At 36.3% G+C, this 27,273-nt stretch overlaps 1 long non-coding RNA gene across 1 annotated transcript; it reads left to right on the forward strand.

The window, feature by feature from the left end:
* The first annotated feature begins 2,458 nt into the window (after window positions 1–2,458).
* LOC115837366 lies at window positions 2,459–27,171 on the forward strand. Its single transcript, XR_004032416.1, has 3 exons — window positions 2,459–2,564; window positions 3,878–4,075; window positions 27,090–27,171. It is a non-coding gene; the product is annotated as an uncharacterized LOC115837366 (long non-coding RNA).
* Window positions 27,172–27,273: the final 102 nt, after the last annotated feature.

A 27,273-nucleotide genomic window follows, 5' to 3' on the forward strand; every position in this document is an offset into this window, starting at 1 on the left:
ACTGCTGGGATTACAGGCATGAGCCACCACGCCTGGCCCAGTTTGTATTTTTTCATAAACTTTTTGTCTCTTTTTCAAATTGTATGATTTCTATTGATTTATATTTGGTTTTACTTAGATTCTTTTGACACCTTTATTTTAATAATTTGGCCTACCCAGGAAATTTATATTTCAGATTTTGTGTTTTTATCAATTTTAAAATTACTTTTATGCCTTTTTATGTTTTCTACAATTATGCTAGTATTTTCTAATTTTTTTATTCCTTCCATGTGTATATTTCTTTACCTGATTGAGCATAGTTATAACTCTGTTCAAAGTTAGTGTCTGATAATTTCAACATTTGGTCCTTTTTCCTCTTAAAAATGGGTCATTGTTTCCTGGATCTTTGTATATGAAGCAGTTTTTGGATTGAATTGTGGACATTATAAATGTAACTATGAATGAAAATCTAGGCTTTGGCTTTTTTCATATCACTTTAAAAAGTGTTGATGCTTTTGTTTAGCAGAAAAATGACTTAAACTCAGATTAAAGACTATCTATCTGTGATGGCAGTGGCTCAGAGTACAGTTTAGTTCTTTAAATCTTAACTCCTGATTGCTTCAGCTTGCTTATTCATGCATTCATCAGATGTCAACATTTTAGGTGTTAGGTTTCTTCTTCTCTGGATTCTTCCTTTTCAGAAGCTGTTTTTGTATTTTAACTCTCTTCCTTGATTCCTCTGCCAAAAAGAGGATGAATTATTTTCTGTCAGAGCTATAGCCACCTCATGCCCAATACCACTGCTGTGATTGCCTTCTGTGTAGAGCAGTTAAAAAATAACGTACAAACTCCAAATTTCAATTCCCACGCTGGTTACAGGCTCCAAGTTTCAATTCCGTTTCAAGAAATTCTTGCTCAGCTTCCATCTCCAGTGTCCGGTGCCTTCAGGTAGTTCTTTTTTGAGAGTCAATAGCTCTTATTTGTGGGAAGATTAATTTATTAGGAGCCCACTCCTCTATGCTTCAATCAGAAATCCTCTTACGCATGTCATGATAAAGCCAATTGAAACTCCATTTTCTACATATTTTCAGCCCTTTTTGATCAAACATTCTTTAAAATCTATTGTTCCAATGAAATAATGAAGATGGACACATCATTTCCTCTGAGATATTGTATGTACATGCACATTGTATTACAGTGAAAATATTTGCTGCCCTCCCTTCTGCTCTGAATCCGTACCTATAGAAGGACTACTAAGTTAATTACACTGACATCAGGCTTAGCCACTTGATGTGGTTTGGCTCTGTGTCCCCACCCAAATCTCATGGCCAGCTGTAATCCCCACATGTCAGAGAAGGGACCTGGTGAAAGGTGATTGGATGGGGGCAGTTTCCCCCATGCTATTCTTGTGATAGTGAGTTCTTATGAGATCTGATGGTTTAAAGGTATGGGGAAGTTCCCTCACAGCTCGCTCTCTCCTGCCACCATGTAAGATGTGCCTTGCTTCCCCTTCCCCTTCAACCATGATTGTAAGTTTCCTGAAGCCTCCCCAGCCATGCAGAACCGTGAGCCAATTGAACCTCTTTTCTTTATAAATTACCCAGTCTCAGGTAGTTCTGTATAGTAGTGTGAAAATGGACTAATACACGAATAATACATTGGCAGAAGTGATTTGGGTGACCTCCCAGTAAAATAAATTACAGCTATTGCGTGGCCCTACCATCTTACTTTCTTATTGCCATGAAGCAATTATGTCTCAGATAGAATCTTCTTTTTATCCTTCATTCTGGAAGAACAATGAACATGGAGCGAAGCCACAAACACTCTCCAATGCGTGTGAATATGACTGAGAGATGTCTTTGTTGTTTTAAGTCTAAGATTCCGAGATAACTTGTTATTATAAATAGCCTAAGTTAACTGGCTCAGACATGCTGTGTAACTTAGTCTAAGCTGACAGACAGTTATGTGTAAGCATGAGATTGAAGAAGAGGAGATGGAGTTGCTCCTTCTATGTATTAACAACACAAACAGCAATAACAGTAAAAAGCAATAGTTTCACTAAAGAAGTTTATATTTCTTCTGAAGAAACATAAGGTGGAATAGTAGACAAAACTCTATACTAATAGTGAGATGAGCCAAATTCTATCCCTTGTTTAGATACTAATTCATGGCATTACTCTTACTCTTTGAAAGCCCTTTACTTCTTTACCCTTTGATGTACTCATTTGTATAATAATAATGTTGCCTACTTAATCTCTGGAGATCTACTAACTCCGACAAATCTAAGATTTGATGAATATCAGCAAAACAAAGCAAATAGGCACTATTGTAGAGCTTCTCTCAGCAGAAGAACACTCAGAGTAATGCCACAAGGACTTCTTGTACAGCAAAACAAGATTGTCAACAAAACAAACCTGGCACCCTATCCTGGAAACTGTCTTACTCTATTTTCTGCTGTTATAACAGAATACCAGAGACTGGGCAATTTATGAAGAAAATAAATTATTTCTCACAGTTCTTGAGGCTGGAAAGTCCAGGAGCATGACGTGGAAGGTCATTTAATGGAGGAAGGCATCATGTGAAGAGTAAGTGTGCAAGACAGAAAGAAATGGGGCCAAACGTATCCTTTTATTAGAAGCCCACACTTGCAATAACAAACTCATTCCAGCAATAACAGCATTAATCCCTTTAAGAGAGAAGAGCCTAATCAACTTTTAAAGACTCCACCTTTTAACACTGTCACAAAGGGTATTAAGTATCCAACATATGCGTACATTTCCAACATTCTGGGAGACATATCCAAATCATAGAACTGAGAAATTCATTTCTGCTTAAAAATGCTCTCATACCTCTTCCTATTCCTCTCTGACATGAGAATGAGTACGTTCTATATAGATGCTGCTCCTAAAGATGATTTTCCAGTATGAAAACTCTTATGGAGCAGCAATAAATAAACCCATAGCAACCAGAGTCAGCCTACATGTAACATGAATAAGAAGGTTAATTACTGTGAACTACTGAAGTTTTAGTGCTATTTTTTATACAGCAAAACTAATTGCTATGCAAAATGTAGTCTCAGAAATAGATGCTGCCCTAACAAAATACCTAAGCTATATCATTAGAAATGTGTAACATGCCAGCGATGACATTTTATTGGAGAATGGAAAAATGGCACTAGATATCATGCACTGGTAAACATTTGGTTAAAAGTAAACCTTAAAAAACCGAAGGTTTTAAGAACCTGAAAGGCAAGCAATGTACCTAATAAGCTTGTGAGATCTAAGGGATAGATTTTGAGAAGCAACATTTTCTGAGTTTTTGTTTATTAGTCACATTAAGCAAGTACTACAAGACAAGTACCATTGTATGTACTCAGAAAAGAATTGACCCACGTGCAAGCAGGGCAATAAGGAAAAGTAAAGAATCCAGACATTCTCAAACTTTCAGCGCTGAGAGTTGCAACTCCTCCTGTCCAATATGTAAAAGAAAAAACTGAGAAACTACACAAAGAATCATACTCAGTCTCAAGGCATAAATCAGAATCAAGGATGTGGCTCTGGTTTATTTTGTTAAAATGTTTGCATGAATTAACACTGACCCCAGTGAATCTTTTTAGTTGGACTCAAAGGCTCAAGAAGAAGAGATTAAAAGTGCTTTCTTCAGTATAGAGAAATGCAGAATTTAAAAAGTATTGTAGGGGTAGATAATAACAAATGTAGTTGACTGCATTAAATATATATTGTTATACACTTACACATTGTATTTCAACGTATAGATACATAAAAATATTTTATATTTTATATAAAATATATAATATACACATGCAGGTGTACCCTAAATTAAAAGAGATTGTGACTGTTGGAATGTGAAACAATTATTGTTTCCCAAATATCTATAGGAATAAAGGAGGCTGAGGAAATTTCTCAGTTCCCAAAGAAGCCATGTTCTGCGTTGCTCTCCTCACATTTGGAAAAGGACAATGGAAAAGAAAGGTACTCTCAGAGGATTAAATAAAGATTCATAGAGAATAATGAATTGGAGCCTGTTGTGGGAAGTGGAACTTGGGTTCCATCAATACACATTACCAATCTTTAAGGTAAGAAATTGCCTCATATTTGCCCAAAAGAAATTAAGAATTTTATAGTCAAGTTATTCTTGATGCTTCCCATTTTCCACATGTCAAAATGGTTTGTATATTAGTGTGTATGGGGATGCAAAATTTGTCTTTTTAGCACATAGGACTCTGATTGAGAGGAGCTGTAACGGGATTTGGGGTATTGGTAAAATTTTGCAGTATATTCATTGGGGAAAGAAATAGAATATTTTATGCGCAGAAGAGAGATGTAAATATTTGTGATCAAGAGAGAAGTCTTTGGTAGGTCACATTATTTTTCACAGCTATTAACTTCTTCTCTGTGAGAGGTTTATACTTGCTCATTAATTGCTGTATTACTTGTCAATGGCACCTATGGGAGGAATTTTTTTATTTTTTTTGAAACGGAATCTGGCTCTGTCGCCCAGGCTGGAGTGCAGTGGCAAGATCTCGGCTCACTGCAACCTCCGCCTCCCAGGCTCAAGTGATTCTCCTGCCTCAGCCTCCCAAGTAGCTGGAATTACAGGTGGCTGCCACCACACCTGGCTAATTTTTGTATATTCAATAGAGATGGGGTTTCACCATGTTGGCCAGGCTAGTCTCAAACTCCTGACCTCAGGTGATCCGCCTGCCTTTGCCTCCCAAAGTGCTAGCATTACAGGCATGAGCCACTGTGCCTGGCCTATGGGAGGAATTTACATCTACCATACACTGACATGGAGTATAGCCTTGTAACATGTTTTGGTTAAGATTACTAGTAAACATGGTGTATTCCACAGATAATCAAAGCTCTTAAAGGCATTTCAAGTTCCTGCCTGCTCTCTTGCCCCTGAGTCTTTGGTCATAAGAATGTACAGGGCCCACATGGGAGGTGCACTTTTTGTATAGATCTCAGAATACAAAAACTCGAAGGTCAGAGATAAAACACATCCACAGACTAGAGTAAAGCACAGATGAAACATGTCAGTGTAATGAGAAATAAACATTTCGCTTTTTAAAAAGGTACGAAGAAGAGAAGTGTTCTAACCATAAAACCACCATTTCCCTGCTTATATTTCAGTAGAGAGCAAGATTCAATTGAAAGCAAGATTTTTAAAGCTGCACACTCTTTTATTTTTATTTATTTGTTTATTTATTTATTTATTTTGAGACAGAGTCTTGCTCTGTTGCCCAGGCTGGAGTGCAGTGGCGCAATCTTGGCTCACTGCAAGCTCTACCTCCCAGGTTCAAGCGATTCTACTGCCTCAGCCTCCCAGGTAGCTGGGATTACAGGCGTGCACCACCATGCCCGGCTGATTTTTGTATTTTTAGGAGAGACGAGGTTTCTCCATGTTGCTCAGGCTGCTCTTGAACTCCCGACCTCAGGTGATTCGCCTGCCTTGGCCTCCCAAAGTGCTGGGATTACAGGCATGAGCCACCGTGCCTGGACTTATTTTTATTTTTATTGTTTTTGTTGTTGTTGTTTTGTGTTTTGTTTTGTTTTGTTTTTTTTGAGATGGAGGCTTGCTCTGTTGCCCAGGCTGGAGTGCAGTGGTATGATGTCTGCTCACTGCAACCTCTGCCTCCAGGTTTCAAACAATTCTCCTGCCCCAGCCTCCTGAGTACCTGGGATTACAGGCTTCCACCAGCATGCCTGGCTAATTTTTGTATTTTTAGTAGAGATAGGATTTCACCATGGTGGCCAGGCTGGTCTCAAACTCCTGACCTCAGGTGATCCACCTGCCTCAGCCTCCCAAAATGTTGGGATTACAGGCGTGAGCCTGCGTGCCCGGCCAAGACCCACACTCTTTAAAAGTGAGGGTTTGTTCTGTTTGAAATATGGCACACTCAGACCCACACTTTTTAGGGAAGAGAGTCTGTGCTATTTGAAATATATGTGCACATCCTTATAATTTGCAATACAATTCGAGATCTATATCATGCTAGATTCTATGCAGGAGCAGAAAGTAAGACTACAGCTCAGCCTTATGTTCCATACTGTAAGAACAACCTTTTGCAAATCAGGTCTCTCTGGGCTTCAGATTCTTCATCAGTCAAACTGAAATATATACCCTGTATAACAATCCTTAAGGATTTTTCGAAGATCCAAAAAGATATGAAATGTCAAAATATTTTATAAGATTTACATCAATATGCAAATTTTGTTGTATGAAATTAAAAAGATATACTCTTCAACAACACTGATACTAGGGAGAGCCATTCTGTCCTTGAAAATGAAATAGTTGTTTGCATTTTACATGGAGAATGTGTTTGTTACACATTCAAATATGCAAAACTTCCACTAAAATATGGCAAAAGAAAACATGCACTTGTATAAAAGAAACCCTAAGGCTCTGTGCATATATCAGCACATCCTTGAGCAGAGAACAATTACATGTAGGCAATAAAAAGACCACAGATTTGATCACCCTTAAAGTATAGCAGAAATTGATATCCATACAAAGATTGTTTGCTAAAATTGTATTCAGTTGCCCTGGAGGCCAAAATTCTAATTTTCATCACTTTCTGAACATGATTTTTTCTTTTTCAAAGAAACAAATACTGAATGCTTTTTATTATTCTTAAATCTCTTACCACCAACACTTTATATGCAATTACAATGAAAAAGGGACTATTTTATTTAAATCTTCATCATTTTACATTGTATGAGAGAAGATGATTCAAGATAAGTGATGAGAACTGAATTCCAACGATGTGCTAAATACTGAGCCAATCAAGCTGCCGAAATGTGTTGCTCATTTAATCTGTCACTGAGTTTCTGTTTAAAACAAGTGTGCAAATTTTGGGGCATATTGACCTACTGTATATGTTTGTGATAAGATAAAAAGTACAGGAACTTTTTTTCTCATTAGGTGATGTCCTTAACTGCAAGTTATTAATACAACTCACTGAAAAACTACCAATGACATTCTTCACAGAATTATAAAAAAAAAAATTCTAAAATTCATATGGAACCAAAAAAGAGACCTATTAGCCAAAGCAATCCTAAGCAAAAAGAACAAAGCTGCAGGCATCACATTACCCAACTTGAAACTATACTAGAAGTCTACAGTAATTAAAACAGCATGGTACTAGTATGAAAACAAACACATAGTCCAATGGAACAGAATAGAGAGCCCAGAAGTAAAGCTGATCTTTGACAGCCACCTGATCTTTGACAAAATTAACAAAAACAAACAAAGACAAAAGGATTCCCTATTCAATAAATGGTGCTGGATAACCGGCTAGCCATATGCAGAAGACTGAAACTGGACCCTTATTTATACCATATACAAATATCAATTCAAGACAGATTAAATACCTAAATGTAAATCCCCAAACTATAAAAACCCTCAAAGAAAACCCAGGCAATACCATTCTGGACATAGGCCCTGGTAAAGATTTCATGACGAAGAAGCCAAAAACAATGGCAACACAAGCAAAAATTGTCAAATCTAATTAAACTTATGAGCGTCTGTGCAGCAAAAGAAACTATCAACAGAGTAAATGGGCAGTCCACAGAATGGGGGAAAATATTTGCAAACTATGCATCCAGTCAAAGGGCTAATAACCAGAACCTATAAGGAACTTAAGTAAATTAACAAGCAAAATCTAACAACCCCATTAAAAAGTGGGCAAAGGACATGAACAGTTGCATTTCAAAAGAAGACATACATGTGACCAACAAGCATATAAAAAATGCTCAACATCACTAATCATCAGAAAAATGTAAATTAAAACCACTATGAGATATCATGTCACACCAGTGAGAATGGCTATTATTAAAAGGTCAAGAAATAACAGATGCTGGCGAGGTTGCACAGAAAAGGGAACACTTATACACTGCTGGTGGGAATGCAAATTAGTCCAGCCACTGTGGAAAGCAATTTGGTGATTTCTCAAAGAACTTAAAACAGAACTACCATTTGACCCAACAATCCCATTATCAGGTATATAAAGGAATAGATATCATTTTATCATAAAGACGCATACATGTGCATGTTTATTGCTGTGCTGTTCACATTGACAAAGACATGGAATCAACCTAGATGCCCATCCGCAGCAGACTGGATAAAGAAAATGTGGTACATATACACCATAAAATACTATGCAGTCGTAAAAGAGAACAAAATCATGTCCTATGCAGCAATACAGATGGAGCTGGAGACCATTATCCTAAGTGAATTAACATAGGAACAGAAAAACAAATATCACATGTTCTCACTCATAAGTGGGAGCTAAACATTGGGTACTCGTGGACCTAAAGATGACAACAATAGACAATGGGAACTACTAGAGGGGTGAAGGATTGGGGAGCAAGGGTTGAAAAACTATCTATTGGATACTATGCTCACTACCTGGGTGATGGAATCATTTATATACCAAACCTCAGCATCACACAATATGCTCATGTAAAAATCCTGCACATGTACCCCCTGAATATAAAATAAAGTTGTAATTATTTTAAAAATAAACAAAATGAGGTAGGAGATGGAGAAATTTGATTATAAGTTCACACAATGTGGTAATCACATCCACTTTCTTAGACAATTTAAGTTCTCTCACTCATCTCACTCAAATTTTCATTTAGATAATATGAACTTGTTCTTTCCCAGCTATTTTCTGTTTTAGTATTTGGTAATTTACTCTTTACAAAAATGTCTTTTTTGAATAAAAAGTATTAAAATGTGATTTGTCCTACCTAATATTAAAATATATTTAAAAGATCAAATAATATAGAAGGTGTGATGTTAGTTTGAGAAAGTTCGGATGGCTCAATGCAGCAAAATTTCAATGCAGAAATTGAATTCAGTTACTTTAGAATTCAAAAACCTAAGAATGATACAAGGGACTTAGGGGGCTCCCATGGAAAGGATGGGAGGAGTACGGATTTTCTATTTGGTTTTCTGTTCCTGCATTACTTTGCTTAGGATAATGGCCTCCAGTTCCATCAGTGTTGTTGCAAAGAACAATGGTGTTTTGTAGATTTTCTTCCTGGATTCCTATAGTTTGTGATCTTATAGTCTTGTTATGTATTTCTAAGAATTTATCCATTTCTTTTATTTTGTCCAACTTGTTGGCTTATAATTTTTGATAGTAATCTCTTATAAACCTTTGTATTTCTGTGGTGTCAATTGTAGTGTCCATTCTTTCTATTACAATTTTCATTGAGTCTTCTCTTTTTTTCTTAGTCTAGCTAAAGGTTTGCTAAATTTGTTTATCTTTTCAAAAAACCAACTTCTGGTTTCATTTCAAATATAGTATTTTAATAAACGTTATGTACCCATTAAAAGACAATCCTTCGGTGTTTCTATATTTCGTGTAACAATGCTCAGTAAATGATGTATCTTTAAAAAATGTACCTAGATTCTTGCATTATCTTACTAACTTGTTCAGCCTACTTGCCTCAGCTCTCTTCCTTCTGTAATGTGCAGTGCACACTGCATCAGGTAACATCTAAAATGCATGAGATATGATGATATTAACATAACAGATCATGCTGAAATTCTCTAGTCTTTCCATTATCTATGAGTTAAAACTCTCACTCTTTAACATGGACTAAAAGCCCTACGTGATCTGGCTCTCTCTTACCACCTAGCTTCATCTTTTCCCATTTTGACTCCTGTCCCTCCAATTTTGTGCACTGTGCAATTTCACATCCAGGTCATGCTTTGTGATGACCCTGGACCTTTGTCCAGGCCAATTCCTTTGCCTGAAACATTTCCCACCTTTTCTACCTATTCCTAATTACAGTCGGCATAGAATGGAATATAATCCAAATTCTTCATCTTGCCTAAAGGCCTTGCAAGATCTAACCTCCACCCCTAGTTCCAGCCACATAAGCCCTCTTCTCACTCCTGTGAACACCAAGTCCTTTACCATCTCCAGTTTTCCATGCATGCCATTCTTCCCACTTACAAGTTTGGTTTCTTTGTTCTGCTCTTCATCTGCTTTACTCTTATATGCTTCGGGTCTCATTTCACCTACACTTCCCTCAGGGAAAATTTTCTCAAATTTATCTTTACATTGGAGTAGAAACTCTGTTATACATTATCTAAGCTCCTTGTAGCTTTTCTGCATAGTTTTTTAAATCACATTTTCTAATCATATGTCTTTATCTGATTTTAAAAATTAATGTCTATTATCTACAAAAGACTTTATGATCAGTGGAAGCATAGCACTTTTCCTTGACAAGAAATCAAATCTTTCATCTAAACCTCCTGGCAGATAACAAAACAGGTAACTTAGCAGTCATTTGATAAACACTTTTAACATTTTTAAATTTTTGCCAATTTTTATTTATGCAATTAAATTGGCTTTTTGTAAGAGCTCGGCAGGAGAAACAATATGGTTTTATGCCCACTAGTCATACAGTCAAACTTTATTATATCATAATCCTTCCTCAATAGTCAGGAATGAGAATGCCGATTCCTTTTGCAATGACGATGCTAAAGAAAACATGTATTTACAATAGGACATGAAATGTGTCAAATACAGAATATCCAACATTAGTGGTAAAGCCAGTGAGTTTATCTGGCTTCCTTTTCTTTCTTTTTTTAAACTTTTATTTCAGTTTCAGTATTACATGTGCAGGTTTGCCATATAGTCATGTCATGGGGGTTTGGTGTGGTGATTATTTCATTACCTAGGTGATAAACATAGTACCTGATACATAGTTTTTTGATCCTCACCCTCCTCCCACCCTCCACTCTCACCAGTGTCTAGTGTTCCCTTCTTTTTGTCCATGTGCACTCAAAATTTGGCTCCCACTTGTAAGAGAGAGAACATGCAGCATTTGGTTTTCTGTTCCTGTGTTAGTTTGCTTAGGATAATGACACCCAGGTCCATCCATGTTGCTGCAAAGGACAATAGTGTTTCCTAATTTTCTTCTAAGATTCTTACAGTTTGTGATCTTACATGTAAATCTTTAATCCATCTTCATTTGGTTTTTCTATATGGTGAAAGGTAATAGTCCAGTTTAATTCTTCTGCATACAGCTAGTCAGCTACCCAGCACCATTTATTGAATAGGGAATCCTTTCTGCACTGCTTATTTTTGTCAACTTTGTTGAAGACCAGATGGCTGTAGGTGTGTTGCTTTATTTCTCGGCTCTCAAACCTGTTCCATTGGTCTATGTGTCTGTGTTTGTGCCAGTACTATGCTGTTTTAGTTACTGTAGCATTGTAGTATATTTTGAAGTTGGTTAATGTGATGCCTCCAGCTTTCTTCTTTTTGCTTAGGATTGCTTTGGCTAATTGGGCTCTTTTTTGGTTCCATATGAATTTTGAAACAGTTTTTTTTTTTTCTAGGTCTGTAAAAAATGACGGTAGTTTGATAGGAATAGCATTGAACTTGTAGATTGAGCAGTATGATCATTTTAACAATATTCATTCTTCCAATCAATGAGCTTAGAATGTTTCCACATTTGTTTGTGTCATCTATGACTTCTTTCAGCAATGTCCTGTAGTTTTCCTTGAAGAGAACTTTCACCTCCTTGATTCGATGTATTTATAGGCATTTTATTTTTTGTATGTGGCTATTTTAAATGGGATTGTGTTCTTGATTTGGCTCTCAGATGGAATCTTATTGTTCTATCTCATTTTAAAGAGATAGAACTGAATTTTGGGAGTACTGGTTTGTCCTTAGTTAGATAATTCATTAATAATAAATATAAAATACTAAGACAGTTGATTTATTTTTTGAATTACTTTTTACGTGTCTCTGGTAATTATTTTCTGGATTTCAAAATTTATATTCCCAACTCAGAATGAATGATTTTGAGATAGTTATATTCATGCAATAATATCATGAGGCCAATGAATTAAGTGTCTGGCTTGAGGAAAGAGCATTTAAGTGCTGTCACGTCAGTGTCTCTTGGAAAGTCCTAGATTGGAAAGGGGTGGAGTTTTCTTTTACCTTTTTAGAGTAGAAGTGAATTATTTTTAAGGAAGTGTTACACTTTAGAAGCTGCAAACAATTATTCACACCTTAAGCAAATAAAGGAGGAAGCTTAACTGAGAAATGAAGGAAAATGCAAGAGAATATTAGGAACATGGGTAAGGAGGTAGGAGAAGCTCCCTCAGATGCAGAGATTAGCCGAAAAAATGTGAGTCTGAGAGTTCACATTTCCTGGTTTGCCTGTGTTTCATTCAATACTGGAACAAGCCATTTTCTTTTTCAAATAGACTTTGTAGCTGGTCTATACGCACATCTTTTTGCTCTAATATTACATTTTCCATTACCAAGAAGTAGACTGTCACCCTATTAATACAAGTGTCATATCTCACATGCAAACACCTGCACTCTTTGAAGAGAACATCACACATTCATTGCAGATAATAATGTGATCAGAAAAGGTGACGTTTTCAAGTGTTTTTTAAAGGAAGGTATGAACTTGAAAAAAATGCCCAAAGGATATATCTATTACAAAAGGTAAGGAAAATTTCACCTTTATAAGTTATAATTGGAGGCTAATTACTACATGTTTACCTTCTAAGTACTTACTACATATATTGTTATTAGAAGCCTATGCTTATGTATATTCATATTTCTGACTTCTTACATAAACATTAGCATATTATACAAATTTTCTCCACCTTCATGTATTCACTTTCAATATATCCTAGAGATCACAGCATAGAAGTATGTAAAGTTATTCCTTATTTATTTTTAAAACTGGAGGCCGGGTGTGGTAGTTAATGCCTGTAATCTCAGCACTTTGGGAGGCCAAGGTGGGCAGATCAGGAGGTCAAGAGATTGAGACCCATCCTGGCCAACATGGTGAAACCCCATGTCTACTAAAAATACATGTTTCCCTTGGAGAGATGCACATGAGAGAATAAGTGAGATAAGATGCTCTATTTTATGAAAAACTGCAGAGTGGTATTGAGCAAGGAATGAAGGAATGAAACAACATGATGTATTTATGAAAATAAAAGTGATTCCACAGGGCTGTAGCTGCAGTTACTGGAGCTGCAGTGTTATATTAAATCACACAATGCTGCACATTATTGCTGCTACTGATTTATGATCTCTACCAAGTTCCCAAAGCTGACAGAAATTATTCTCTGAATCCTTAGGTCTCTCCCTCCATCTTCCACATTTGTTCTTTTAATATGTATCCATTTTGCCAAGAACATATTCTTTCATTTTTAACCTTTTTCTGAGAAAAAAAAGTCTACCTTTTATTCACATAGAAAATATGACATCAGACAAAAATTTACTTAACTGCTTCTCCCACCAACATTTGACTTTCTGGTATTCTACCATTTGTATTCTTATTTCTCTCTATTTTAGAAGAGTTGGCCTTTTGCGTGATTAAGAGTTATGCTATCACCTTTACTACAGATCCCATCTCTTCCCATTACTTTGTAAACATTACATTTTTTTCTTGATCCCTAAATCATCTCACTTTACCAAATTCTTGCCATCACTTAAAAAAGTGTTTTCACTATTTTATTTAAAATCGTGGATAGATGTTATGTAAAAATGTATCTAGCTCCATCTCAAATACAGAGATGTACACATTAAAAAATATTTTTCACCTTGACACAAACAAAAGAAAATATCCTGCTAGCTTTTGAATTTGTTTGCTTTTGCTTCTTTAATTCTTTTAATTGTGATGTTAGGGTGCCGATTTTAGATCTTTCCTGCTTTCTCCTGTGGGCATTTAGTGCTATAAATTTCCATCTAAACACTGCTTTAGCTGTGTCCCAGAGATTCTGGTATGTTGTGTCTTTGTTCTCATTGGTTTCAAAGAACGTATTTACTTCTGCCTTCATTTCGTTATTTACCCAGTAGTCATTCAGGAGCAAGTTGTTCAGTTTCCATGTAGTGGTGCTGTTGTGAGTGAGTTTCTTAATCCTGAGTTCTAGTTTGATTGCACTGTAGTCTGGGAGACTGTTTGTTATGATTTCTATTCTTTTGCATTTGCTGAGGAGTGTTTTACTTCCAATTGTGTGGTCAATTTTAGAATAAGTGCAGTATGATGCTGAAAAGAATGTATATTCTGTTGATTTATGGTGTAGAGCTCTGTGGATGTCTATTAGGTCGCTAGGTCCAGAGCTGAGTTCAAGTCTTGAATATCCTTGTTAATTTTCTGTCTCATTAATCTGTCTAATATTGACAGTGGGGTGTTAAAGTCTCCCACTATTATTGTGTGGGAGTCTAAGTCTCTTTGTAGGTCTCTAAGGACTTGCTTTATGAATCTGGGTGCTCCTGTATTGGATGCATATATATTTAGGATAGTTAGCTCTTCCTGTTATGTTGATCCCTTCATCCTAAGCAAAAAAAACAAAGCTGGAGGCAGCACACTACCTGACTTCAAACTATAAAACAAGGCTAGAGTAACCAAAAGAGCATAATACTGATACCAAAACAGACATATAGACCAATGGAACAGAACAAAGACCTCAGAAATAATACCACACATCAACAACCATTTGATCTTTAACAAACCTGACAAAAACAAGCAATGGAGAGATAATTCCCTATTTAATAAATGGTGTTGGGAAAACTGGCTAGCCATATGCAGAAAACTGAAACTGGACCCCATCCTTACACCTTATACAAAACTCAAGATGGATTAAAGACTTAAACGTAAAACCTAAAACCATAAAAACCCTAGAAGAAAACCTAGGCAATACCATTCAGGACATAGGCATGGGCAAAGAGTTCATGACTAAAACACCAAAAGCAATGGCAACAAAAGCCAAAATAAATGGGATCTAATTAAACTAAAGAGCTTCTGCACAGCAAAAGAAACTATCATTGGAGTGAACACGCAACCTACAGAATGGGAGAAAATGTTTGCAATCTATCCATTTGACAAAGGGCTAATATCCAGAATCTACAAGGAACTTAAACAAATTTACAAGAAAAAAACAAACAACCCCATTAAAAAGTGGGCAAATGATATGAACAGACACTTCTGAAAAGAAGACATTTATGTGGCCAACAAACATATGAACAAAAGCTCATCATCACTGGTCATTAGAGAAATGCAAATCAAAACCACAATGAGATACCATCTCATGCCAGTTAGAATGGTGATCATTAGAAAGTCAGGAAACAACAGATGCTGGAGAGGATGTGGAGAAATAAGAATGCTTTTACACTGTTGGTTAGTGTAAATTAGTTCAACCATTGTGGAAGACAGTGTGGCAATTCCTCAAGGATCTAGAACCAGAAATACCATTTGACCCAGCAATCCCATTACTGGATATACACCCAAAGGATTATAAATCATTCTACTGTAAAGACACATGCACACGTATGTTTATTGCAGCACTATTCACAATAGCAAAGATTTGGAACCAACCCAAATGCCCATCAATGATAGACTGGATAAAGAAAATGTGGCACATATACACCATGGAATACTATGCAGCCATAAAAAAGGATTTCTTGTCCTTTTCAGGGACATGAAGCTGGAAACCATAATTTTCAGCAAACTGACACAGGAACAGAACACCAAACCCTGCATGTTCTCACTCAAAAGTGGAAGTTGAACGGTGAAAACACATGGACACAGGGAGGGGAACATCACACACCGGGGCCTGTTGGGGGTTGGGGGGCCTAGGGGAGGGATAGCATTAGGAGAAATACCTGATGTAGATGATGGGTTGATGTGTGTAGCAAACCACTGTGGCATGTGTACACCTATGTAACAAACCTGCATGTTCTGCACGTGTATCCCAGAACCTAAAGTGTAATAACAATAAAAAGAAAATCTCCAAATGAACAGGTATAAGATTAGCAAGTAGAAATGCTAATTTCTATGGGAAAGAGCCTATAAGGAATCGAGATTAAATATAGACCCAGCTACCCGGGTATGAGGATTTTAAATTCTATTACCAGGGATAGAAGCATTTCTGAAATGATGGAATGAAGACCTTAGGAAATCTGCTTCTCCATAAAAGCAATGAGAGCACTAACAAAATAAACTTTTTCAGAACTCTGAAAATTAACCGAAGACTTGAAACAATCCAAAGAGTGTTATTGAGAAAAACAGCTGGATCTCGGTAATAGCACTGGGCTTTGTGACATTGTAACTTGCCCTAATTCCCTATCCTCTCCCCAGCTCCATAGCAGGCTTGAAAATAAACAGCATGGCTGTGAATCCAGCAGCCAAGCAGCCACTGGAGGGGGAAGAACAGATTTGAAGATTCCCAAAAGCCTTGCCCACAGAGAAGGAAATGTCGCTATTTGATCTCTCAGGCAACTCACTGAAAAGCTTCATTCTAGAGCTTTTCCTTATTTGACCTGGTTCAGAACTCACTCTGAGTGAGCAGCCCTATTTCCGGCCAATTTTTCAAAAACAACAGTAGCAAGATTTTAACATTGCAGCTGCCTGAGGTGGTGCTGCTGGCTGGGGCTAACAAGGGGCTGACTGAAACCATTGAAAGAAAAAACTGAGGAAAGAGATGTCCTTGGGGACCTTTCAAAATCTCTGCCATGTTCTTTAGACTCTAGAAGGCCACATTAATGAGCAGAGTTGTTCATCTGTTCAGGAAAGGCCTGAAAAGGCACTAACCTCTCATCTCATATGGAAATGCCATGGACCCAGAATAGTCAAGACAATCTTGAATATTGAAGAATGAAAGTAGATATTCATGCTTTCTGGTTTCAAAACTTACTACAAAGCTACAGTAGTTGACACTATGTGGTACTGACATAAAGACAAATATATGAATCAATGGAATATAATTTAAAGTTCAGAAATAAAGCTCAGAAATATAGAGCCATACATTCATGCAGAATCACTTTTTTTACAAGGGTGCCAAGACAATTCAACAGGGAGAGAAGACAGTCTTTTCAACAAATGGTGTGCTGGGATGACAGGACATCTATTTGTGAAAGAATGAAATTAGATCCTTATCTCACACAATATAAAAAAATGAACTTAAAATGGATCCTATTCCTAGATGTAAAAGCTAAAATTCTTAGAAGAAAACATTGGAGTAAATTTTTGTGACCCTGTATTAGGTAATGACTACTTAGAAATGACTCCAAAGTGCAAATGAGTTTTTTAAAAAAGATAAATTGAGCTACACCAAATTTTAAACATTTATGCTTCAGATGATACCATCAAAAAAAGGAAAGGACAGTCCACAGAAAAGGCAAAGGTATTTGGAAATCCTGTTTCAAATAAGGAACTTGTATCCAGAATATATAAACTGAACAACAAAACTCAACAACAAAAACACAACTCAACAACCAAAACACAAACCATTTATTTCCCACTAGGAGAGGTAACACATGCACTAAATTATCACATAAAATAAATAAAGCTTGGAATCAGGGAAAGAGAGAATGGAGGAAAGCAAAATATTTGAGAAGGGGGAGAGAGGAAAGGAGAGACAGAGAAGAGGGGGCGGGGGAAACGTGGATGGAAAAAGAATCATCATCACCAGTGGCACAGAACCTCTAATATATGTGAGGGTGAAGTCTAAATGTGTGGTATGCACCTAGTTACAGAAATCTCAAGCTGAGAATTGAGCATAACTATTGCATGCATGAAATAAATAAGGTCCCAGCAGAAGTACACAGGAAACTTCAAAAAAGTATGTTACTAAAATTTCAAGCTTCCACATCTCCAGGTATGTGAAATTCCTCTTTAAAACAACACAATTATGAATTAAATTGTAGTGAAAAAAAAAAAATCTTCCCTCTGGCATTCTCCTCCCAGTCTCTGGCTCAGGAAAACTCCTTTCTCTGTTTCCTCTGGCTAGGAAGTTGTCAGGTTTCTATCTGAGTTTTAGCCTCCAGTGCCCCTGCACAGTTCTGGGAGGGGGCCTCAAATTCAGGGCAAAGCCATGAGAGAAAAACATCGTGAGGCCGGGCGCGGTGGCTCACGCCTGTAATCCCAGCACTTTGGGAGGGATAGCATTAGGAGAAATACCTAATGTAGATGATGGGTTGATGTGTGTAGCAAACCACTGTGGCATGTGTACACCTATGTAACAAACCTGCATGTTATTTTACTATGCACAAAAATTGTTGCTAACATTTCCTTTTTTACTTCTCAACCCCTGTTATATAGTTAATGAGCTATATAGAACAGCATTGTCTATATAGCCACCACGCTCAGCTAGTTTTTGTATTTTTAGTAGAGACGGGGTTTCACCATGTCGGCCAGGCTGGTCTCGATCTCCTGACCTCAAGTGATCCCCCTGCCTCGGCCTCCCAAAGTGCTGGGATTACAGGCGTGAGCCACCGCGCCTGGCCAGCTACATTTTTAAAATGTCTACTGAGTGAAAATGTAATAGATTGTGGTAGTAATATAATAAAAAGCAAAATTTCAAATAAATACGCTGCCTATATACCTATTAAATAGTAACATTCTATAAATAATAAAATATGTATTTCATGAAAATTTGTACTTAAATTACAGAAATTAATAAACCAATATTGCGTGTTGTTTTGGAGAACATATATTCAACCTTAGTATTAGAAAAACATGAAGAGAATATATACGACCTTCAATATTGATTGTTCAGATGTGTCTAAGTCCTGAGTGTATGCCAATCAAAAGACAGACGTGAAGGTTAACGTCACATTAAATACAAAGGGGAGAAAGAATAAAACACCTACTCAGTTCAAACATAACCCCCAAATTGAAAGTCAAAAGAGCTGGGGATTGAATTGTTGGCAATGATTTTCAATTAAGCAGCTGCTCACATCGGCAGATCTATGTAATTGACTGAAGGGTAAGTAGCAGCAGCATTTTATTTAATGCTGTTTAATCACTCTCCTGAGTAATTCTGACTAGTCCAGCTAATGCTAACAGAAAATAAAAGTGTTATTAAGCATGAAGATGGGGAGAAAAGTTTATTATTCACATATATATAGTAAAACAAAATTTAAAAAATACAGAAGAGTGAAAAGCTAAAAACAAAAACCAAAGGACACAATTTAGTGTTGTGGTTACATTTCTGGGTGAGGAAGGAGAATGGGATCAGGAAGGATATACAGGACACATGGCAAATTCGGGGACAATTTGTTTAAAGTATTGGGGTGCTTATTTTATTGTCATTCTTCATATCTTAGGCATATTGTTTAATTATTATTTTGTACCTTTATTTTTTTTTTATTTTTAAAATTTTTTCGAGATGGAGTCTCACTCTGTCGCCCAGGCTGCAGTGCAGTGGTGTGACCTCGGCTCACTGCAACCTCCGCTCCTGGGTTCACGCTATTCTCCTGCCTCAGCCTCCCAAGTAGCTGGGACTACAGGCGCCTGCCACCACGCCTGGCTAATTTTTTTTGTATTTTTAGTAGAGACGGGGTTTCACCGTGTTAGCCAGGATGGTCTCGATCTCCTGACCTCGTGATCCGCCCGCCTTGGCCTCCCAAAGTGCTGGGATTACAGGCGTGAGCCACCGTGCCCAGCCTCAAACATCTCTTATTAAAGAAGCTTTTCTAGCCTAATTTAACTACTTCTTCAGGATTAAAAGTTACATGCAATTATTTATTTTAAAAATCTGGTGTCTCTGCACTCAAAAAGTATAAACCCCATAGGAACTAGAATTTGGATCTTCTAGTTCCTATGGAGTTTATACTTTTTGAGTGCAGAGAGTGCACCTTTCTTTAATAATAAGTGATTATAAATAAAATGGGCAGAAGACATTGAGGCATTTCACAGAAGAGAAAATAAATGACCAATTAAAAAAGGAAATATACTTAACCTTATTGGTGAATAAGGAAATACAAAGTAAAACCTCAATAAGAAACCATTTCAAATCCATCAAAGTAACAACTGAGAAGTTGGGTGATATCTTCAATTTTGATGATGTAGTATAACGAGAACACTCACTGGTTTCTAATGGGAATATATATAGCTACAAACGCTTCAGGAAAGAGTCGGGAATTTCTTAGTATATTTTAAATGTGGCAACTTTTGACACAAATATTTAAGTTTTAGGTGTAAAATCCAGATAAACTCTTGTACATGTACACTCAGACACAATGAGATATGGACAGCAAGGGTAAATGCAGCATCGTTCAAAACAATTTCATCTTAAGAGCACACTAAGCTCCTTATATAAACAATGCTGTTCTATATAGCTCATTAACTATATAACAGGGGTTGAGAAGTAAAAAAGGAAATGTTAGTAACAATTTTTGCGCATAGTAAAATAACTTACCTGAATACTAGTGTGTTTTAGTTTACCAACCACATTTACAACCATTAAACCTATTTTCATTTGCTCATCTTGATCATCTTAGAAAGAGATAGAACAGGGATAATTATCACCATTTTACAGCTCAGAAGACAGATGATTAAGAGAATTTGTCATTTTCATAAGCTTATATATATATAATGGTTACATTAACCTAGTAGAATGACATAGTATGTGTAATCAATTTTCTATTGTTGCAATTAATCTAGATTGGTCTTAATGAATTAACTTTTCAGTATATTGTTGGGTTCAGTCTGCTCATTTTTATAAAGGATTTTGCTTCCCTGCTCATGAATAAGACTGGCTAAATGCATGCAGTTTTTCTCTAGTTATGTTTATGCTATTGATTTCTGTCTTAATTGCATTGTGGTAAAAAAAAAAAAAAAAGATTATCTGAAATCCACCAACTTCTTGGAATTTGCTGGCTAACACCAAATTTGACCAATCTTTATTGTATTTAATATAGGCATGAAAAGAATGCATACTTTCTAATTTTTAGTGTGATGTTCTAGATATGTGAATTATGCAAAATTTAATTTCTTTAATTGTACTCTTCCAATCTGTTGCTTTACTGAATTACTCTCTGTTTAAGGTATAAATTATTGAAATAACTAATGTTAAAATACTGTAATGTTGGGTTTTAAAATTTCTCAATATAACCTATAAATTACTGTTATATTTACAGTCTGTGTCATTAGGTGAGCATAAATTTAGAATTATTATATTTTCCTGATTTATTGAAACTTTTATCATTTCAAATGATTTATTTCATCTCTAGTAATTGTTTTTACAGTCTATTTTGGTAGACATTATTCAGGCTACTCCAGCATGCTTTTGAGTAGCATTGGCATAATATATATTTTTCTATGTTAAAATTTTCTGTTTTAAAAAAGGTAGTCAGGTGTGCGGTTAAGAGTGTAAATATCTTTTGAGAAGTGTCTCTTCATACCCTTTGCCCACGTTTTGATGGGGTTGTTTGTTTATTTCTTGTAAATTTGTTTAAGTTCCTTGTAGATTCTGGATATTAGCCCTTTGTCAGGTGGATAGATTACAAAAATTTTCTCCCATTCTGTAGGTTGCCTGTTCACTCTGATGATAGTTTCTTTTGCTGTGCAGAAGCTCTTTAATTAGAGCTCATTTGTCAATTTTGGTTTTTGTTGCCATTGCTTTTGTTATTTTAGTCATGAAGCCTTTGCCCATGCCTATGCCCTGAATGGGATTGCCTAGGTTTTCTTCTAGGGTTTTTATGGTTTTAGGTCTTATAAGTCTTTAATCCATCTTGACTTAATTTTTGTATAAGGTGTAAGGAAGGGGTCCAGTTTCAGTTTTCTGCATGCAGCCAACAAACACATGAAAAAAAAAGCTCATTATCACTGGTCATTAGAGAAATGCAAATCAAAACCACAATGAGATACCATCTCTCTCCGGTTAGAATGGCGATCATTACAAAGTCAGGAAACAACACATGCTGGAGAGGATGTGGAGAAATAGGAATGCTTTTACACTGTTGGTAGGAGTGTAAATTAGTTAAACCATTGTGGAAGACAGTGTGGTGATTCCTCAAGGATCTGGAACCATAAATACCATTTGACCCAGCAATCTTATTACTGGGTATATACTCCAAGGATTATAAATCATTCTACTATAAAGACACATGCGCACGTATGTTTATTGTAGTACTATTTTCACAACAGCAAAGACTTGGAACCAACCCAAATGCCCATCAATGATAGACTGGATAAAGAAAATGTGGCACATATACACCATGGAATACTATGCAGCCATAAAAAAGATGAATTTATGTCCTTTGCAGGTATATGGATGAAGCTGGAAACCATAATTCTCAGCAAACTAACACAGGAACAGAAGAGCAAACACTGCATTTTCTCACTTATAAGTTGGAGTTGAACAATGAGAACACATGGACACATGGAGGGGAACATCACACACTGGGGCCTGTCAGAGGGTTGGGGGATAGAGGAGGGATAGCATTAGGAGAAATACCTAATGTAGATGATGAGTTGATGGGTGCAGCAAAGCACCATGGCACATGTATACCTATGTAACAAATCTGCATGTTCTGCACATGTATCCCAGAACTTAAAGTATATAAAAATAAATAAATGAACATAATATGCATCTTAAAAAAGACTGTAAATAATTTAGAACACAGGCTGAGACATATTAAGTGCTCAATAAGTGTTAAGATGTAGCATACATAGAGGTTAAGCTCAGGATATAGAATTACAGGCCCTGGCTTTCAAATGTTGCTTTGAAACTGTGATCCAGGTGATCTTGGACAAGTTAAACAAGTTTTCAGTTCTTGTTTTTCTCGTCGGTAAAACAGAATAATAATACCTTTACACCATAGAGGTGCTGTGTGGAATGAATGATACAAATAAGTGTTAAGAAGAGTGTATAGTTTTAAACTTGTTTTTAAAATATTGTCTATTTTTGGAGTTGCTTTTATTACTTCAATGTTATAATCTTGGTATAATAACTGGAGATTTTGGTCCTATTTCAATTATCTGTGATGTGAAACAAATCATGCTGAAATCTAATGAGTTAACATTTTATCATCTTTTATGATTCCCTAGGTTTACTGGGCTCAGCTAGGCAGCTCTTCTGCTCCATATGGTATTGATTGTACACGATCACTTGGGGACACCACTGGGCTGTAATATCCAAAATGGCTCTTTAACATGATTGTCAGGCAGGAATTTTTTGGGACTCTCAACCACTGTGCCTACGTGGGGCCTCTCCATGCAGTTGCTGGGCTCTGCCCGGGAACATTCCAATTGTGAATATTCCAAGGAGAAGAAAGTGAAAGCTGATGGTCCTCTTAAAGGCTAAGCTTGGAAATTTCCCGGTGTCATTTCTACTGCATTCTATTTATTAAGTAGCCTCAGAGCCAGCCCAGATTTAATAAGAAAGGAAATAAATGCTACCTTTCAAAAGGAGAGTAATAAAGAATTTGCAGTAATATTTTATCCACCACAAACTGGTTTAAATGTGTAATAATTCTCATATATCTGGATTAATTTATACCAAATTTCCACATACTATTCTTACATGTCTTACTTTGAATTCTTTTTCTACCTTTTTTCTTGCTTGAAATGCTTGAATCCTTGTCTATTTTTAGAAATTTCACTTCCTGCTTATTATCTTAGAAATTACTTCAGTCCTTTCCATGTATCTATCAGATTTAGCAAATATAAAGCCAGTCTTTGTAAACATATTAAATGCCCAAGGAAACTGCAAGTTCAATTACCCTTCTCCAATTTACATTCTGCCATTATTAAGAATTTTGGTTTTAGCCTGCTTTTCCTCAAAATTAAACAACATAACCATAACTTGATACAACCAATTATATAACCAGTTATTGCCATTATGTATATGTATATATTTTTATGTATGTATAATTTTACTTTGCTGTGTTTAGGTGTGGATTTCATTTTATATATCTTTCTTGGGGTTCTTGGATCTATTGGTGTTTTTCATCAGTGGAAAATAATCAGCCACTAATTCTTTCAGTTTTGCCTCTTTCCCATTCTTTCATTCATCTTTTTTTTCTGAAATTCTGATTATATTCATTAGATTCCCTTACTCTAACCTCCATAGCTCTTAATTTATCATAATTTCTATGCAATTTTTTACTCTCTGGCTGCATTCCGGATCCTGTCTCTTTGGATATAACATTTAGTTAGCTAATTCTGTCTTCCATGTTATTTGAAAAAAAAAGTCAGTATTTTAGGATCTTTTGGGTTTATTTTAACTGTGTATTATTGTTTGTTTGCTTTTCTGTTTTCACCTGTAGTGGCTTGTTTCTTTGTATTGTGTTTCGTAATTCTTGACTCTTGAGCTGTTTATTTACCTAGGAATTTTTTCTGAGGAAATGATTTGAGTCGTAGATTGAAGTTAAGAATTACAGTTGCATTTGCCGGTTGCTTGTGAGGAGAGAGTAATTAAAAACCTAAAACACTTTAAATCATCTTTTAGAGGCTTATTTATCTATGTGAGTACCTGAATTCAGACTGGAATACTGATTGAGGATTGTCTATGATTCTGACTTTTCAAGGAAGATTTTTTTGTTCTAGTAACTGATGAATATGTCTTGCTTTGCTTTACTGAGCTCCATTGCTTAGTTCTCAGTCACCATTATTTTGCTTATAACTTCTTGCGGTCTCATCTAATTGGGGGCATTTCCTATTATATGATACCCTTTTCTGGCACATAGCTTTATTTCCTGAAATCCACACACTGAACAGTTGCATAAATAAAATCTCAATTCTCCATAGTTACACAGATGTATTCAAAATGGAGGCAAACTTTGGCACTTGCTACTTTTCCAGGAATATATATCACATAAAGAAATATATACATATGTTTAATATGTGATTCAGCAATTTAATCATTTTAGTTGAGAGAGTTTTTCATATCTCTTTACTGAGACGTAAAGGTACTGAATGGTGGGTCATATGGTCAGTTTAAGGTGTCATGAATCATATTTTAGGAAATAGAATCAAGTAGAACAAAATGGAATAGAGTAGAAAATATCAGCATGCATTACACTTAATAATAGTAGTATTGTTTGGTGAAAAAAAAATGTATTTTCTTCTCTCCCTTCCCTTCCCTCTGCCTATTTCTCTCTCCCTCTCTTTTTTTCTCTCTCTCTGTGGTCTTTTCTCTTTCTCTCTCTTTCGTTTAGATTTAAATGATTTTAAAACTGTTTGTTGTACACAACAAATGTAAAAACAAATGTAAGATATTTAATATGCCTTTGGACAGCTATTAATAGTATATTACAGGATTATTTTGTAATCTTCTTCCTTATTCACATGCCTTAGAATATGTGTTTATTTAAGCCCAATCAACCTTATTTGAGAAAATTGGAATTCTCTGAGTTCCTATAAAATAATTATGTCTTTTTCTCATGAAATCATAAATACTGGTATTTGCACCCAAGTGCATGATTTTAGAGATGTAATTTCTTTTTTAAAATAACAAGATCACAATAATCACAGACTGTATTTTCTACTGTTATGGTTGAGAAACTGTCATGAATGTTGGCTCTATTACTGAAGCTGTTTTGTAAGAGCCGTATCAGATTTAGAGGCAAAGCAAATGATGAGAATCATAGGCATAAAGCCCGTGTGAAACACTAATTCCATCATTTCTCCAGCTTTCTGCAAAGGAAATTTCTTTGCAGATTCCATCAGACCATCTCTCCCAGACTTTGCTACTATGCCTGAGTAGAAGCTACCAAAGATTGTTCTAAGAGGACCCAGGGTTTTCCCCTTCGGAGGGTGTTCTGTTCTCTGTGACTGCATAGTGCATCTTGTGACAAGAAGATGTGGGATGGCTTTCCCTGGAGTGCGACCTATTCTGGGTAGCCACCCACATCCTCATGAATATTTACGTTCTGGCTCTGGCACTGCTGGCTGATCCGTGTCCCACTCTGGGAAACAATGCATAATGGATCACCACTTCGGCCTCTCTCTCTCTCCCCTCCGCAAACACAGGATGCCTCTTTGATTTATTTATTTCTATAATGCATGCCAGGAAGGGAAAGCACTGCAGACTGCATCGTTCAGCAATTCTCTGGGATTTTACAATCACACCCTATTAGTTTTCCTCACTGAATTCCATGACATTGACCTAGCTGACTTTCTTAATAGGAAAAGCAGGTTTCTAGATGTTATGACAGAATGTAGTGAAAAAAGAAAATTTAAACTATTCAGTTAAAACTTCTGATTTCTAGCTATACCAGTAAATATACCTCGGGAAGGAAGGAGTAATATTGTTCCCCAGTCTATGAATTTATTTTCTCAGCTGTGAAATGGGAATACACCCAAGGTAAGAGATGGGACTCAACTCCAGAGGTGAGGCTCAGACTCTGTACCACATTGAAGACTAGCTGAAACAGGAAAGAGGCGAAAGCATCTTTCCATAAGGCACACCCATCAGTGCCATAGCAGTTTACCATTGCCGTGGCAACATCTGGAAGTTACTGCCTCTTTCCATGGCAACAACCCAGAAGTTACCTCTCTTTTTCTAAAGAGTTTTGCATAATCCACCCCTTAATTTGTATGTAATTAAAAGTGGGTATAAATATGAGTGCAGAACCACCCCTGAGCTGCTACTCTGGGCACCCTGCTTATGGGATAGTCCTACTCCACAAGGAACGGTACCTCTGCTGGCTGAGCACTGCTACTTCCATAAAAGTTGCTGATAACACCACTGCTTGCCCTTGAATTCTTTCCTGGGTGAATCCAAGAACTCTCCCAGACTAAGCCCCAGTCTTGGGTCTTGCCTGTCCTGCATCAAACCCACTTTGGTTCCCTCATAGGAATATTGTAAGGATTATGGGAAAATATTGTCATATTCTCATATAAAAATGAGCTAAAAACTCTGACAAGTGTTAAAGAGTTACGCGGAAAGCCTCAGAGAGCTTTGTAAAGAATAGGTAATTCACATTTTGAGCTTAGGTGTTCTCATCCACAATGTGGGAAAAATAATATTCCTACATATAAGAGTTTTTTTAAAGAATTAAATAGGTGCATATGTGTATATTACTTAAAAGAGTATCCATATATAGTTACCTCTCAGAAACTGCTAGTTCATATGAGAAATATATAAGCATTCAGCATTATAATTGTTTCTGGACCTCTAATGGGTTATAAAGGTATAAGCTTCTGGATGACAAAGATGTTTCTATACAAAGCATAGAACATTTTGACAGTGAGTGGGAACACGAAAGCTCTCAAGCTTAAAATGGAACCTTAAGCCTAAAAGATAATATGTGACCCATATTTCTTTTCACTCCTCAGTAAACTGTTATTTTGTTCTTTTCTCAGGAAAACCCTCTATGATTAGTGTTTGATGATCTGTCTGTGGATCTGCCGGCAGCCTTGTGACTTGCATTCTCTTTAAGATTTCTTTAACAAGGTAGCGTACTAAGTCCTGTCATATTTCATAATTCCTTCCAGGAAACTGTTCCCTGAGATGTTGCCAGGCAGTGTTGTCCCCTTTTTCTAAACT

The sequence above is a fragment of the Nomascus leucogenys genome, chromosome 11 (assembly GCF_006542625.1).
Source record: "Nomascus leucogenys isolate Asia chromosome 11, Asia_NLE_v1, whole genome shotgun sequence".
Lineage (NCBI taxonomy): Eukaryota > Metazoa > Chordata > Mammalia > Primates > Hylobatidae > Nomascus > Nomascus leucogenys.